Genomic DNA, 9,004 nt, shown 5'->3' on the forward strand with positions numbered 1-9,004 from the left:
TAGTTCAGTGGCTACATGTTCCAAGGTAATCACTTTGTCTTCCACCAGATCTCCGATGAAGTGATGTCTAATGTCAATATGTTTGGTCCTGCTGTGTTGGATGGGATTCTTGGAAATATTGATCGCACTGAGGTTGTCACAGAACAATGTCATGACATTCTGAGAGACATTGTACTCAGTAAGCATCTGTTTCATCCACACCATTTGGGATCAACTGCTTCCAGCTGCTATGTACTCCGCCTCTACAGTGGACAATGATACACAGTTCTGTTTCTTGCTGAACCATGATATGAGATTTTTTCCCAAGAAGAAACATCCTCCTGATGTGCTTTTTCTATCATCAGCACTCCCAGCCCAATCAGCATCACAATACCCAGATAAGACAGGCTCAAAGCCATGAGAGTATAGCATACCATAGTCAAAGGTACCATTGACATACTTGAGAATCCTCTTGACTTGATTTAAGTGGCTCACTTTGGGTTCTGCTTGGTATCTAACACACACTCCAACTGCATAATAAATATCAGGTCTACTTGCAGTTAGATATAGTAGACTACCTATCATGCTTCTATACAATCATTGATCAACATTGGGACCTCCTTCATCTTTGGTTAATTTTAAAGGAGTAGGTGCAGGAGTTCTTTTGTGTCTAGCATTATCCATACAAAACTTCTTAACTATGATTTTGGCATATTTACTTTGGGAGAGAAACATAGAATCCTCCATTTGGTTAACTTGCATTCCAAGAAAATAAGTCAATTCCCCAACCAGACTCATTTCGAACTCAGATTGCATCTGGTGAACAAAATATTTCACCATTTGCTCTGACATTCCACCAAAGACAATATCATCCACATAAATTTGGGCAATCATGATTTTGCCATCTTCATCCTTCACAAACAGGGTCTTATCTATCCCTCCTTTCTTGTACCCATGAGAGGTCAGAAATTCAGTCAACCTTTCATACCAAGCTCTAGGAGCTTGCTTCAACCCATACAAAGCTTTCCTCAACTTGTACACATGTTTAGGCAGGTTAGGATCACAGAACCCTTTAAGTTGTTCCACATAGACTTCTTCATTCAAGTAGCCATTTAAAATGGCACTCTTCACATCCATTTGGAACAATTTGAACTTTAGAATGCATGCCACACCTAACAGCAATCTTATTGACTCATGTCTTGCAACGGGTGCAAACGTCTCATCAAAATCAACCCCTTCAACTTGAGTATACCCTTGTGCCACTAGTCTTGCTTTATTCCTAGTGATTACTCCTTTCTCATCAGACTTGTTCTTGTAAATCCACTTGGTACCAATGATGTTAGTCCCTTTAGGTCGTGGAACTAGCTCCCATACTTCATTCCTTTTAAACTGCTCCAGTTCATCTTGCATGGCATTGATCCAATATTCATCAGTCAGGGCTTCTTTCACATTTTTTGGTTCAACCTTGGATACAAAACAGGAATTTGAGCTAATTTCCCTTGATCTGGTAGTCACACCACTATTGGGATCCCCTATGATAAGATCCTTAGGATGATCTTTCTGAATTCTGATAGACGGCACTTTGTTGGATGCATCTACCTCACATTCAGGAGGAGTCTCCTGTACTTCTTCAGACTTGACTAGTATGTCTGTTGAAGTATCAAGGAATGTTCCAACATCCTCTATGACATCGACTCCTTCCTCTTTATCATCCACAATAACATTTATGGATTCCATCAGGACATTGGTCCTGGAGTTGAATACTCTGTAGGCTCTGCTGTTAGTTAAGTATCCTAGGAAAATACCCTCGTCACTTTTGGGGTCCATTTTCCTTCTTTGTTCACGATCTGTAAGAATGTAACATATGCTTCCAAAGATATGAAAGTACTTCACAGTGGGTTTTCTGCCTTTCCATATTTCATACAGAGTGGACGAGGTTCCTTTTCTCAAGGTAACTCTATTGTGAACATAGCAAGTTGTATTCATAGCTTCAGCCCAAAAGTGCATAGGAAGCTTCTTTGCATGAATCATAGCTCTGGCAGATTCTTGAATGGTTTTGTTTTTTCCTTTCAACTATCCCATTTTGATGAGGAGTTATAGGAGAGGAAAACTCATGACTTATCCCTTCAGACGAGCAGAACTCATCAAACTTGGAATTTTTAAACTCTGTCCCATGGTCACTCCTAATTCGGACCACACAACTGTCCTTTTCCCTTAGAAGTCTGATGCACAGTTCCTTGAAGACGTCAAATGCATCTGATTTTTCTCTGATGAAGCTTATCCAAGTGTATCTGGAATGGTCATCAACAACCACATAGGCATGTCTCTTTCCACCCAGACTTTCAACCTGCATAGGTCCCATTAAGTCCATGTGCAAAAGTTCCAGAGTTTTGGATGTTGTAGGATGTCCCAGCTTAGGATGTGACATCTTGGTTTGCTTGCCAACCTGGCATTCTCCACAGACTCTTCGTTCATCAATAAGCAACTTTGGGATTCCTCTAACTGCTTCCTTGGATATTATCTTTTTCATTCCCCTCAAATGAAGATGACCAAGACGTCTATGCCACGACTTCACCTCTTGTTCTTCCTTGGCTGAGGAGCAAATTGTGGAGTAGTTTGAGACTTTAGGTTCCCATAGATAGCAGTTATCTTTGGATCTGGATCCTCTCATAACTTCCTGATTATCTCCATTCGTCATAACATATAGTTCCTTAGTGAACTGAACATAGAACCCTTGATCACACAGCTGATTTATGCTAATGAGATTAGCGGTTAGTCCTTTTACTAACAACACATTATTCAGTTCTAGAACTCCAGAGCTATCCAGTTTACCCACACCTTTGATTTTTCCTTTAGCACCATCACCAAAGGTCACATAACTGGTAGTGTGAGGTTGTATATCCACAAATAAATTCTCCATACCAGTCATATGTCTTGAGCAGCCACTATCAAAGTACCAGTCTTCTCTGGTAGATGCCCTTAGAGTTGTGTGAGCTAACCTAGCAACCCATTGACGTTTCTTGATGGGGGCATTGTGCTTATATTCCTAATGCTTAGGTCTGACATGAGGGGTTTGGTTAGGATAACCAGGCAACCTGTAGCAGAAGGCTTTTATATGACCAAATCTACCACAGTAGTGACATCTCCATCTCTGAAATTTCTTCTTCTGATGGTTACTCATCCTGGTTCCCTGATGTTGACACATTGGTTGTGACTTCTGCTTGAATTTCTGAACTTTAGCATTTGAGCGTTTGAGTTCAGTTGAGGATTTCTTCACAAAGCCTAAACCAGACATGGCTCCTGACTTCTGTCCCACCTTTAGGATCTCTTCCAATGTGTCCGTTCCTTTATTTAGCATTTTGATGGATTTTGTCATTTGATCTAGCTTGGAGGTCAGCAAGGTTATCTCACCATTTAGACCATCTATGACTGTCAGATGCTTCTTTTTCTCATCCTCCAGCTCCTTGATGAGGTTCTTCTGCTTTTCTCCTTGGACACGCACTTCTGCGCTTTTGACACATAGCTCTTTATATGATGCAGCAAGTTCATCAAAAGTTAGTTCATCTCCACTTGAGTCATCATCAGATGCACAGACACTAGTTAGTGCAGTGACATGTTTAGCAGATTCTCCTTCAGATTCACTCTCAGAATCTCCTTCAGACCAGGTGACAGATATCCCCTTCTTTTGCATCTTGAGGTAAGTAGGACATTCAGCTCTAACGTGTCCAAAACCTTCACATCCATGAAACTGGATTCCCTTGCCTTGGTTGAACTTTTCTTCAGAAGTTGATCTTTTCCTGATGTCAGACAAGATGTTCTTGACATTTGGTCTACCTTTTTGATCAATCTTCTTTATGAACTTGTTGAACTATCTCCCAAGCATGACTATGGCTTCTGATATGCTTTCGTCACCTCCAGTACTTCCTTCTTCTGACTCCTCTTCAGTATTTGATACAAAAGCTACGCTTCTGTTCTTCTTTTCAACATTCTCACACAAGCCCATTTCAAAAGTTTGGAGAGAACCAATAAGCTCATCAACCTTCATATTGCTGATATCTTGAGCCTCTTCTATGGTTGTGACCTTCATGGCAAATCTCTTTGGAAATGATTTGAGAATCTTTCTTACAAGTTTCTCTTTAGCCATTTTCTCACCTAAGCCACCAGAAGCGTTTGCAATTTCAAGAATATTCATGTGGAAGTCATGAATAGTCTCATCCTCTTTCATCCTCATATTTTCAAACTTGGTGGTCAGCATCTGAAGTTTAGACATCCTCACCTTGGAGGTACCTTCATGAGTTATCTTGAGGGTATCCCAAACTTCCTTAGCCCGTTCATAATGATGCACCAGTCTGAAGATGTTCTTACTTATTCCATTGAACAATGCATTCAAGGCCTTAGAATTTCCAAGGGCTAATGCCTCTTGCTCCTTGTCCCACTCTTCTTCAGGAATTTGCATACTTACTCCATCTTTACCTGTCTTCGTTGGATGTTCCAATCCTTTGTTGACAACTCTCCAGACTTTGCTATCTAGAGACCTCAAGAAGGCTATCATACGAGGCTTCCAGTCATCATAGTTAGAACCATCCAGCATGGGTGGTCTATTTAAGTATCCTACATCCTTGTCCATGGTACTAGAATGTAACTTCCCTAGATCTCACCCAGAAATTAACAGGCAGGGTCCCTGCTCAGATGCCAATTGAAATTCCAGTTAACAGACTTTCGATGTCACACGGGATGTTATGACATCCAATTCTGCGCAGACAAGAATTATGCAGAACTTAAAAAGTAAGTGTAGTAAATAACACAAGGAATTGTTTACCCAGTTCGGTGTCAGACACACCTACGTCTGGGGGCTACCAAGCCAGGGAGGAAATCCACTATTAGTAGTATTAATTCAGACCTTAAACCAACTGTTTGATCCTATCACTTAATACCTACCCAATGCAATTTCAATCTTACACTAAGATCAGAGTTCCTACTCACTCCCCCTCAATCACATCAGTGATTACAACCTTTAATTAGATTAAAGTTAATGGTGAAGTCACACTTCAAACAACTCTTGATTGTGCTTAACAGCTTTAATCAAGATACACAGCACTCATGCTTAAAAGCTTAGAGTGACACAACACTTACAACTCAATGAACACCCTAGTCCAATGCAATCATCTAGGTGATAATTTCTTGGCTCACAAGATACACCTAATACAAGACACACACAAAAATACAGCAGTGAAGAATGATGGACCAATAAAATCTTCACGCCTAAAAATCCCTAGTTCTGAATGAAGGACTGCCATCCTTTTATATTGCAGCACTTGGGCCTTGTGCTTGTATTTCCTAAAATTAAGGTTAAGCAAGTTAACCTAATTTCCACATATTAGGGTGCTAACAAATAGGCTATTTGTTAGGTTCATTAAATGTAGCTCAGTTGTTAGTTTCCTGGATTTTAGCTCAGCTGTTGAATTTCTGAAGAATAGCCTGAGAAAAATGCTGAAACAGAAAAACTAACCATCCTACAATTTAGCATATGCTGTCAGGAATGAATGTCACAACATTCAGTTTGACGTCCAGACCATAGACCATATGCTAAGTCTGTTATTTTTCTGAAAACAGATTGTACAAAATGATGTACCGTAAAAGACCCACCAGTCTATACTTCTGTATCAGCTTACAGTAATAAATGTCAAAACATCCAATTTGCCATTTACAGAATGGCCTTATGCCAGGTCTGTTATTCTCCTGAATAAACAGACTGAGATACATACTGAACTGTAGCAGAAAACCAACCTGCCTATTATTCAGTATATGTTGTCACTGATGAATGTCATAACATCCAGTTTGACATTCAGAGAGTAGGCCTTATGCTAGGTCTGTTATTCCCTTGATAAACAGACTGAAATTAAATACTGAGTTATAGCAGACAACCAACTTTTCTATACCTCAGTATCTGCTGTCAGGGATGAATATCATAACATCTAGTTTGACATTCAGTAAATCCTGTATTAGCTAAACCTGCAGCATACTACTCAAGTATGTCATGACATCAGTCAAGACATTAGAGTATAGTTAGATGTTCTAACACAAAATGCAGTCAATCAAACATCTACAAAGCATGTCATGACATCAGTCAAGACATCAGAGTCCAGCTAGTGTTTTAACATAAAATGCAGCCAATCAAACATCTACAAACTCCCCCTTTGGCAAATTTTTGGCTAAAACAACTTGGCATCACAACAGAGTTCATAGCAGCGGAAACACACATCTAGCAGGGATATTAACCTAGCTAATACACTCAGAGCAGCAGCACACTCAACACACATAAAAGTTTTTAATTAAAACTTCACATATCATCACACATACAGAAGTTAAATAAAAACTTCTAACAGCAGCTGTCGCAACCTGAAAAATACAGTATGCAAAAAAAACAACCGACGAAAGAAAATGACAGAAGAGTCGCCACCGTGCGTTATTTATCCCAAAGGAGGGAAAGGAAACACTCGAAGTAAACCTGGAAAAAGGAAAGGAAAAGACAAGGTCTCGCAACCAAATCTTGGGTTCGGGAGTCGGTTATGCGAAGGGAAGGTATTAGTACCCCTACGCATCCGTAGTACTCTACGGGATCCACTTTTGTACTTCTTGTCTAAAGGGTGTGAGTTTATCTTGTGCTGTTTACTAAAAAAGGGGTTAAATGACTCACACGGATGTCGCATCCATTGCATACGTATCTAATCTGAATATGAGAATCAGAGTCTTCGTAGATCGGCTGCCTATGGGTTTGGGGGAGTGTGATCGCTAAGACATCGCGTCTTATGCCTACGTATCTCATCTGGCCTGAGAATCAGAGCAAAACATAGTTCGGCTAACTACGGGTTAAGGGTTATGTTTTGGGGTGAACGACGTTACTACGCAATCTACCGGATGCTCTACCTTTGGAGACTTACTCGCCTGTAGTAGAAGGAGCACACGTGTGTTTAGGAGAAGAAAAATCAATGAGTTGTTAGGGTTTTGGGGATGCTCATGTAAAAAGGAAGTCTTAGACGAAGGAATAGTGCTACCTTAATTGGCATGCAAACCGGAGACTATATGAAGCCTCACATCCTATGGGGAAACGATCACACCACACAAAACATGTATCTTAAAGTAAATTGCCACCAAGGGGCTCAAACATTGCCTCCTATCGAGGTCTTCCAGCTAAGAAAGCGGTAAAATACGGGAAAGAGGTAAAAGTACCACACGGATAAAGATCCGAAGTAACAGCAACTAAAGGAGCGAGAAACCTGGAAGTCTTTCCGGCTAGACCATCAAAGAAAGCGAGTCACTACGGGTAATCGGAATAAACCTCCAGATGGTATCCCTGCAAGAGTATGTGAGTCCTCACAAAAACTCAACAAAAAGGTTAGACAAACAAGATGAAATTAAGGGAAAACAATACCTTGATGAACATAAAACGAGTTAGAACAAAACAGAACAAAAAGCGAATACTGTCACATTCGCGACTGCATCGCCCAACGAAAGCTTAGCGAAGCTTCGCGGCTTGCTCGCCTAGCGAAGTTGCTAGCGAGCGCCTGCGGGTTTTGGATTTCTCATTGATAACAGTACCATTTTAAGGACTCCAAACCCTATGGCATTCATCTCTGAAACGAAATTATTAAACATTCAAGGAATTATTTACATATTCATACACAAATATAAACCCGTGGGCAAAACCTGATGTTACCTCATACATTTAGAGTATTCAAATTCAAAGCATAGAGTAATAGGAACAAAGGCATACCTGATGGGAGAGACCGATTAAAATCGAAGGCAGGACTGGGTTTGCAGAGCACTATTAGGGTTTGCGTGAGGCGGAGGTAAAAAAGTGTGTGAGTCGGAGTGAACTTCTCAAAGCTGTCTAAAGGTTGCTGCAGAGTAGTTCCTAGGTCTCCTTCTCTCAAGCTCTTTCTCAAGTGAAACTCCATTGAAACTCCAGTGTAACTCTAGTGAAACTCCAGTGTAACTCCAGTTTTTTTTTCTTTGCTGAAACTTTTGTATTTTAGACTGATTTTCGTGGACTTGTGGGCTCAAATGATGGAGACCCAAATCCTAAACTTTTCTGTTATTTTCTGAAACGCGTGCCCTTCGCCTAGCGAAGGATTTGCTCGCCTAGCGAGCATAACAGGTCACTTCGCTAAGCGAAGCATCTGCTCGCCTAGCGAGCATGACAGCTCAGCAGCAAATTTATGCTTCTTCAAGCTTAGCGTTCTGAAAGATGAATAGACCCCATTTGAACCCGTTGGAAGTATCTCAAGCCATTCCCTTGTGTCGACTGATCATCTAAATAGAACCCACAAAGTGTCCTGGATGATGTTCAAGCTTCTTGGAGCTAATCCCGATTGACATGATGAAATGCAATGTGAAATGTTAAATGACCTAAAAATGAATGCATGAATGAGTAGGGCAAATTTTGAGGTGTTATAGCTGCCCTTATTCAATCAACTGTGAACCTGAACGGATGAAAGTAACGGCTATCAGACTTTCAAGGTAAACAGGGATTGAATACCAAAAGAACCGGAGAATTTGCACTCTGTAGGTGACGAATCAAGAGGAGCGAGGCCATTTACCGATGGCGGCTTCAAAACAGATTTGATATTTACCAATATCAACGAAAGCGAGGCCATTTACCGATGGCGGCTTCAAAACAAAATTTGATATTTACCAATATCAAAGAAAGCGAGGCCATTTACCGATGGCAGCTTCACTAGGGAGGAGTTCGATGTTTACCGACATGGAACAGTGGTATTTACAAGTGAAACAAGGCCAGACATTTACCGATGACTCTACTGGGGAATTGATATTTACCGATATTAAAGAAAGCGCTTCACGACCAGACATTTACCGATGACTGGGAAGGAAATTGATGTTTACCGACATCGAACAATGATGTTTATAAGCGAAGCAAGACCAGTCATTTACCGTTGACTGGGAAGGAACTCGATGTTTACCAACATCGAAGAAAGCGCTTCACGACCAGACATTTACCGATGAC

The sequence above is a fragment of the Lathyrus oleraceus genome, chromosome 3 (genome assembly GCF_024323335.1).
Source record: "Lathyrus oleraceus cultivar Zhongwan6 chromosome 3, CAAS_Psat_ZW6_1.0, whole genome shotgun sequence".
NCBI classification, from domain to species: domain Eukaryota; kingdom Viridiplantae; phylum Streptophyta; class Magnoliopsida; order Fabales; family Fabaceae; genus Lathyrus; species Lathyrus oleraceus.